The 8,794-nt window shown below is 61.4% G+C and overlaps 1 long non-coding RNA gene across 1 annotated transcript; it reads right to left on the bottom strand.

Moving 5' to 3' along the window:
- Positions 1–7,032: 7,032 nt before the first annotated feature.
- LOC148137523 (uncharacterized) lies at positions 7,033–7,846 on the bottom strand. Its single transcript, XR_015754289.1, has 2 exons — positions 7,751–7,846; positions 7,033–7,350 (listed from the first exon to the last, which is right to left on the bottom strand). It is a non-coding gene; the product is annotated as an uncharacterized LOC148137523 (long non-coding RNA).
- Positions 7,847–8,794: the final 948 nt, after the last annotated feature.

Genomic DNA, 8,794 nt, shown 5'->3' with positions numbered 1-8,794 from the left:
GGTGGAGTCAAGGGGGGACCGGTGGAGACAAGGGGGGACCGGTGGAGACAAGGGGGGACCGGTGGAGACAAGGGGGGACCGGTGGAGACAAGGGGGGACCGGTGGAGACAAGGGGGGACCGGTGGAGACAAGGGGGGACCGGTGGAGACAGATGGGGCCTGGTTGGGCCTGGTGGCGACGGATGGGGCCCGGTGGAGACAGGTGGGGCCTGGTGGAGACAGGAGGGTCCTTTTGGTGACAGGTGGGTCGAGGTGGCGACAGATGGGGATCGTTGGCGACAGATAGGGACCCGATGACGACTGATGGGGACCGGTGGCGACGGACGGGGCCTGGTGGCGACAGGAGACGACAGTTGATGACAGGTGTGGCCTGGTGGCGACAGATGGGGCCTGGTTGGAACTCGTCGTGACAGATGGGGCCCGGTAGGGATTGGTGGGGACTGCGGCGACGGATGGGGACTGGTGGACACAGGTGGGTTCTGGTTGGGCCTGGTGGCGCCTGATGGGACCTGGTGGCGACAGGTGGGTCTTGGTGGCAACTGGTGGCGACGGACGGGGCCAGGTGGCGACGGACGGGGCCAGGTGGTGACAGATGATGCCTGGGTGGCGACAGATGGGGCCTGGTTGGGCCTGGTCGTGACAGATTGGGCCTGGTGGCTATAGATGGGGACCGGTGGGGACTGGTGGAGATAGATGGGGACTGCTGGCAACAGTTGGGGACCGGTGGCGACGGATGGGGTCCGGTGGCGAAGGATGGGGTCCGGTGGCGACGGATGGGGTCCGGTGGCGACGGATGGGGACTGATTGGGACCCGATGGCGACTGATGAGGACCGTTGGCGACGGACGGGGCCTGGTGGCGACGGACGGGGCCTGGTGGCGACGGACGGGGCCTGGTGGCGACGGACGGGGCCTCGTTGGACTTGGTCGTGACAAGATGGGGCCCGGTGGAGACAGGCGGGGACCGGGGCAGATGGGGACTGGATGTGTTAGTTGGCGACTGGTGGCGATAGTTGGGGACAGATGGGGACCGGTGGGACCCGGTGGCGACAGGTGGGTCGTGGTGGTGACAGATGGGGTGTGGTTGGGCCTGGTGGCGACAGATGGGGATCGTTGGCGACAGATGGGGACCGGTGGCGACAGATGGGGACCGGTGGCGACAGATGGGGACCCAATGACAACTGATGGGGACCCAATGACGACTGATGGGGACCCAATGACGACTGATGGGGACTGGTGCCGACGGATGGAGCCAGGTGGCGACCGACGGGGCCTGGTGGCGACAGGAGACAACTGGCGATGACAGGTGGGGCCTGGTGGCGACAGATGGGGCCCGGTAGGGACTGGTGGAGACAGATGGGGACTGCTGGCAAAAGATGGGGACCGATGGCGAGGGATGGGGACCGGTGGTGATAGTTGGGGATTGGTGGAGACAGGTGGTGACAGGCGGGTCCTGGTGGCGACAGGTGGGTCCTGGTTGGGCCTGGTGGCGACGGATGGGGCCCGGTGGGGACTGGTGGGGCATGGTGGCGACAAATGGAGACAGATGGGGCCTGGTGGCGATAGGTGGGTCCTGGTTGGGCCTGGTGGCGACGGATAGGGCCCGGTGGAGACAGGTGGGGCATGGTGGCGACAAGTGGGGCCTAGTGGGCATGGTGGCGACAAATGGGGCCTGATGGAGACAAGTGGGGCCCGGTGGGGACAGGTGGGGACCGGTGGCGATATGTGGGAACCTGTGGAGACAGGTGGGGCCCGGTGGCGATAGGCGGGGAATGGTGGCAGATGGGGACTGGTGGTGAAAGTTGGGGCCTGGTCGTGACAGATGGGGCCCGGTGGCGATAGATGGGGACCGGTGGGGACTGGTGGAGACAGATGGGACAGCTGGTAACAGTTGGGGACTGGTGGCGACATAAGGGGACTGCCTGCGACGGATGGGGACCGGTGGAGACAGGTAGGTCCTGGTGGCGACAGCTGGGTCCTGGTGGCGACAGGTGGGGACCGGTGGAACACGGTGGAGACAGGTAGGTCCTGGTAGCGACAGGTGGGGCGTGGTGGCGGCAGGTGGGGCGTGGTTGGGCCTGGTGGCGACAGGTGGGGCGTGGTGGCGACAGGTGGGGCGTGGTGGCGACAGGTGGGTCGTGGTGGTGACAGATGGGGTGTGGTTGGGCCTGGTGGCGACAGATGGGGACCCGATGACGACTGATGGCGACCGCTGGCGTCTGATTGGGCGTGGTGGCGACGGATGAGGCGTGGTGGCGACGGATGGGGTGTGGTTGGGCCTGGTGGTGACAAATGGTGACCTGTGGCGACTGATGGGGACTGGTGGCGACAGGTGGGGCCTGGTGGCGACAGGTGGGGCCTGGTGGCGACAGGTGGGGCCTGGTGGCGACAGGTGGGGCCTGGTGGCGACAGGTGGGGCCTGGTGGGACCCGGTGGAGACAGGTGGGTCGTGGTGGCGACAAGTGGGGCCTGGTGGAGACAGGTGGGGCCCGGTGGCGACGTACGGGGCCTGGTGGGGACAGATGGGGCCTGGTTGGACTTGGTCGTGACGGATAGGGCCCGGTGGGGACGGATGGGGACCGGTGGCGACGGACGGGGACCGGTGGGACCTGGTGGAGACAGGTGGGGACCGGTGGCGACAAATAGGGCCTGGTTGGGCCTGGTGGCGACAGATGGGGCCTGGTGGCGACAGATGGAGACCGGTGGAGACAGATGAGTACCGGTGGTGATAGTTGGGGACAGATGCGGACCGTTGGCGCCAGGTGGGGCCCGGTGGCGATGGACGGGGACCGGTGGCGACGGATGGGGACCGGTGGCGACGGACGGGGACCGGTGGCGACGGACGGGGACCGGTGGCGGCAGATGGCTCTTGGTGGCGACTGGTGGAGACAGATGTGGCCTGGTGGTGACAGATGGGGCCTGGTGGCGATAGATGGGGACCGGTGGGGACTGGTGGACATAGATGGGGACTGCTGGCAACAGTGGAGGACCGGTGGCAACGGATAGGGTCGGCGGCGATGGATGGGGTCCGGTGGAGACAGGTGGGGACCGGTGGGACCTGGTGGAGACAGGTGGGTCCTGGTGGCGACAGGTGGGACGTGGTTGGACATGGTGGAGACAGATGGGGACCCGGTGGCGACTGATGGGGACCCGGTGGCGACTGATGGGGACCCGGTGGCGACTGATGGGGACCCGGTGGCGACTGATGGGGACCCGGTGGCGACTGATGGGGACTGGTGGTGAAAGTTGGGGAGTGATGGGGACTGGTGGCGACGGATGGGGCCTGGTTGGGCCTGGTTGTGACATGGGGCCTGGTGTTGACAGATGGGGCGTGGTTGGGCCTGGTGGCGACAGATGGGGACCGGTGGTGACAGATGGGGCCTGCTGGCGACGGATGGGGCCTGGTGGGACCCGCTGCAGAGAGGTGGGTCCTGGTGGCGACAGATGGGGCGCGGTGGCGACAGATGGGGCGCGGTGGCGACTGATGGGGCGCGGTGGCGACTGATGGGGCGCGGTGGCGACTGATGGGGCGCGGTGGCGACTGATGGGGCGCGGTGGCGACTGATGGGGCGCGGTGGCGACTGATGGGGCGCGGTGGCGACTGATGGGGCGCGGTGGCGACTGATGGGGCGCGGTGGCGACAGATGGGGACCCGGTGGCGACTGATGGGGACCCGGTGGCGACTGATGGGGACTGGTGGTGAAAGTTGGGGAGTGATGGGGACTGGTGGCGACGGATGGGGCCTGGTTGGGCCTGGTTGTGACATGGGGCCTGGTGTTGACAGATGGGGCGTGGTTGGGCCTGGTGGCGACAGATGGGGACCGGTGGTGACAGATGGGGCCTGCTGGCGACGGATGGGGCCTGGTGGGACCCGCTGCAGAGAGGTGGGTCCTGGTGGCGACAGATGGGGCGCGGTGGCGACAGATGGGGCGCGGTGGCGACAGATGGGGCGCGGTGGCGACAGATGGGGCGCGGTGGCGACAGATGGGGCGCGGTGGCGACAGATGGGGCGCGGTGGCGACAGATGGGGCGCGGTGGCGACAGATGGGGACTGATGGGGCCTGGTGGTGAAGGCTGGGGCCTGGTGGCGACGGATGGGGACCGGTGGCGACAAATAGGGCCAGGTTGGGCCAGGTGGCGACAGGCGGGGGCCAGATGACGACAGGCGGGGGCCAGATGACGACAGGCGGGGGCCAGATGACGACAGGCGGGGGCCAGGTGGGACCTGGTGGAGGCAGGTGGGGCCTAATGGGGACTGGTGGAGACAGGTTTGGACCGGTGGCGACAGAAGGGAGAGAGGGGGGAGAGTGGGGGGAGGGGGGAACAAAGAGGGATTGGTGGCGACTGACGGGGACAGAGGGGGACTGATGGGGATAGAATGGGAATGATGGGGACTGGTGGGGACAGAGGGAGACTGCTGGGACAGATGGGGAGAGAAGGGGACACAGGGAGACAGAGGGAGACGGATGGTTCTTGTGGCGACTGATGGGGACGGGTGGGGACAGAGGGCGACTGGCGGTGACTGATAGGGAGAGAAGGAGACAGGAGGGGGACAAATGGTTCTGATGGGGACGGGTGGGGGAACATGGAGACTAGTGGGGGATTGGAGGGGACACATGTGGACTGATGGGGGACTGGTGGGGACACGGAGGCTGGTGGGGACAGATGATTCTAATGGGGACAGATGCGGACTGGTGGGGACACAAGGGGACATGGGACACATGGGAACAGACAGGGACCAGGGGGAACTGGTGGGGACTAGTGTGGAAAGATGGGCTCTGACGGGGATGGACGGGACCGGGTGGGGACCGAATTGAACAGATGAGGTCTGCTGGGGACAGCTGGGGACGGGTTGGGACAGAAGGGGGCAGAAGAGGACGGGTGAGGGGCGGGGGGCGTTCGATGAGGGGCGGGGGGGGGTTCGGAGAGTGACAATGGGGATCGGGGAAACGATGATGGGGGGGGGGGGAGAAGGCGACGGGGGGGGAGAAGGCGATGGGGGGGGAGAAGGCGACGGGGGGGGAGAAGGCGACGGGGGGGGGAGAAGGCGACGGGGGGTGGAGAAGGCGACGGGGGGGGGAGAAGGCGACGGGGGGGGGGAGAAGGCGACGGGGGGGGGAGAAGGCGACGGGGGGGGGAGAAGGCGACGGGGGGGGGAGAAGGCGACGGGGGGGGGAGAAGGCGACGGGGGGGGGGGAGAAGGCGACGGGGGGGGGGAAGGCGACGGGGGGGGGGGAGAGAAGGCGACGGGGGGGGGAGAAGGCGACGGGGGGGAGAAGGCGACGGGGGGGGAGAAGGCGACGGGGGGGGGAGAAGGCGACGGGGGGGGGAGAAAGCGACGGGGGGGGAGAAGGCAACGGGGGGGGGGAGAAGGCGACGGGGGGGGGAGAAGGCGACGGGGGGGGGAGAAGGCGACGGGGGGGGGAGAAGGCGACGGGGGGGGGAGAAGGCGACGGGGGGGGGAGAAGGCGACGGGGGGGGGAGAAGGCGACGGGGGGGGGAGAAGGCGACGGGGGGGAGAAGGCGACGGGGGGGGAGAAGGCGACGGGGGGGGTGAAGGCGACGGGGGCGGTGAAGGCGACGGGGGGGGGGTGAAGGCGACGGGGGGGGGTGAAGGCGACGGGGGGGGGTGAAGGCGACAGGGGGGGAGAAGGCGATGGGGGGGAGAAGGAGACGGGGGGGAAGGAGACGGGGGGGGGGGGGGGGAAGGAGCCGGGAGGAAGGAGACAGAGGGGGAAGGAGACGGTGGGAGCGATTAGGGTGGGAGTGGGCGGTTTGGAATCACTGAACAAAGTTCAGTGAGAGGCAGTTTTGGGAGGGAAGGTTTAGAGTGACTGGAGAAGGTGACAGTGACAGGGAGTGTTGGAGTGTCTGGAGGAGGTGACAGTGATAGGGAGGGATGGAGTGTTTGGAGGAGGTGACAGTGATAGGGAGGGTTGGTGTGTTTGGAGGAGGTGACAGTGATAGGGAGGGTTGGTGTGTTTGGAGGAGGTGACAGTGATAGGGAGGGATGGTCTGTTTGGAGGAGGTGACAGTGATAGGGAGGGATGGTCTGTTTGGAGGAGGTGACAGTGATAGGGAGGGTTGGAGTGTTTGGAGGAGGTGACAGTGATAGGGAGGGTTGGGGTGTCCGGAGGAGGTGACAGTGATAGGGAGGGTTGGCATGTTTGGAGGATAGGGATAGGGAGGGTTGGAGTTACTCGGGGAGGTGACAGCGATAGGGAGGGTTGGAGTGTTTGGAGGAGGTGACAGTGATAGGGAGTGTTGGAGTGTGTGGAGGAGGTGACAGTGATAGGGAGGGTTGGAGTGTGTGGAGGAGGTGACAGTGATAGGGAGTGTTGGGGTGTTTGGAGGAGGTGACAGTGATAGGGAGGGTTGGAGTGTGTGGAGGTGGTGACAGTGATAGGGAGGGTTGGAGTGTTTGGAGGAGGTTACAGTTATAAGAAGGAATGGAGTGTGTGGAGGAGGTGACAGTGATATGGAGGGATGGAGTGTGCGGAGGAAGTGACAGTGATAGGGATGGTTGGAGTGTGTGGACGAGGTGACAGTGATAGGGATGGTTGGAGTGTGTGTAGGAGGTGACAGTGATAGGGAGGGTTGGAGTGTTTGGAGGAGGTTACAGTGATAGGGAGGGATGGAGTGTGTGGAGGAAGTGACAGTGATATGGAGGATTGGAGTGTGTGGAGGAGGTGTCAGTGATAGGGAGGGTTGGAGTGTGCGGAGGAGGTGACAGTGATAGGGAGAGATGGAGTGGCTGGAGGAGTTTAAACAGATCAGGACAGCTTTGATGTTCACCCAAGGTGAAATACATAGGGAGGGCTGCACAGACACAAGAATTTGAAAGCCTGTGGAGGAGGCTGGCTGTTACGAACAGGGAAAGGAATAGTGTGTGTCAGAGGGAGCATAAAGTGAGTCTGAGTGATGTTTGTGAGGGAGGCCACACATATGAGTGGAATAAATTGACAGCACATACCTCAGGCACCTGCAATGATGAAACCCTCATTTGACTGGAAGAAATAACAGTAAACTGTCACAGTGAGTTAAAATACTCATTATTAAAGATAGCGCAGGTTGGACAATGGCAAAGAGATTGTCATGGAGGACAGGGATGGAACAGAATAATGCATGTGCATGGATTCAGATCCACAGTAAAGGGATCATACCAGGGCCTAACCAATGAACCACAGCAAAACAAGTTAACTATTCAATTATAGATGAATGCTCAAAAATATTCACCTCTGAATCAATGTCATTGTACTTCAATATAAACTTCTCTGGCTGGAGCTTGTAGCTGAGAAGTTAGCACAGAACTGGCATCAGAGAAATGCTTCAGTTTTCATTAATTCCACTACTCTGTAAAATGAGATGACAAAAGAAACATGTTGAGAGACATTCAGAATAAACAAATGTATCTCTTGGCTTGAGTGTTAAACATCCACCTGTTAAAGGAGTTTCCAAAATCTAACACCATCTGTTCAGGACGGGAATTAACCAAATGATTTGAAAGATCTAGTATTTTAATGACAAGGTTATGTTGTAGAGATGATTTGAGAGATTTGATAGATGCATCCAATTTTAAGATGTTTTTCTAAACGTTAATTTTGTTCTTCCAAAGATTATTTGGATAGCAGAAGATTGGAATACAGGCAAGAGAAAGTTATTAATGAACAGAATTAACCTTCTGTGTTAATCTCCTCAATGGCGGAGTACCTACCCAGCATTCCCCGCGGTGGTGAATACCCTCTATACTCACTACAGCCGAGGGCGGTGCAGCCGCAGTGCCGGGTTTGTCTCCGTGGGAAATGGGAAGAGACGCGCTTTCCAGACGGTAAGGCTGCAGGAGCTGGACAGAGGGATTCAGACCGAGAATAAACTCTTCCAGCGAGAAGAGAGCACCTTGAAAAATAACTTGTGGGTAAATGTTTTGCATTTCGGAGGTTAACAGCCGCCATCTTGGCCGGGGATGTGGACGCATGCGCAGTGGATGCGTGACGTCACGCGGTGGGGCCTGAAGGTGATTCATGCAGATGCTGAAAACCTGAGACTAGAATCATAGAGATGTACAGCCTGGATACAGAGCCTTCGGTCCAACCCGTCCATAGCGACCAGATATCCCAACCCAATCCAGTCCCACCCGCCAGCGCCCGGTCCATATCCGTCCAAACCCTTCGTATTCATATACCCATCCAAATGTCTTTTAAATGTTGCAATTGTACCAGCCTCTACCACATCCACTGGCAGCTCATTCCATACGTGTACCACTCTGTGCGTGAAAAAATTGCCCCTTAGGTCTTTTTCATATCTTTCCCCTCTCACCCTAAACCTATGCCCTCTAGTTCTGGACTCCCCCACCCCAGGGAAAAGATTTTGTCTATTTATCCTTTCCATACCCCTAATGATTTTGTAAACCTCTATAAGGTCACCCCTCAACCTCCGTCACTCCAGGGAAAACAGCCCCAACCTGTTCAGCTTCTCCCGATAGCTCAAATCCTCCAATCCTGGCAACATCCTTGTAAATCTTTTCTGAACCCTTTCAAGTTTCACAACATCTTTCCAATTGGAAGGAGACTAGAATTGCACGCAATATTCCAACAGTGGCCTAACGATGTCGTGTACAGCCGCAACATGACCTCCCAACTCCTGTACTCAATACTCTGACCAATTTGGAAAGCATACCAAGCACCTTCTTCACTATCCTATCTACCTGCAACTCCACTTTCAAGGAGCTATGAACCTGCACTCCAAGGTCTCTTTGTTCATCAACACTCCCTTGGACCTTACTATTAAGTGTATAAGT

The sequence above is a fragment of the Chiloscyllium plagiosum genome, unplaced genomic scaffold (genome assembly GCF_037043375.1).
Source record: "Chiloscyllium plagiosum isolate Xiang-an unplaced genomic scaffold, Cpla_swu_hap1 HiC_scaffold_43, whole genome shotgun sequence".
NCBI lineage: Eukaryota > Metazoa > Chordata > Chondrichthyes > Orectolobiformes > Hemiscylliidae > Chiloscyllium > Chiloscyllium plagiosum.
Note: the sequence above shows the minus strand (reverse complement) of the source record. Positions and strands in the feature narration are given on the sequence as shown.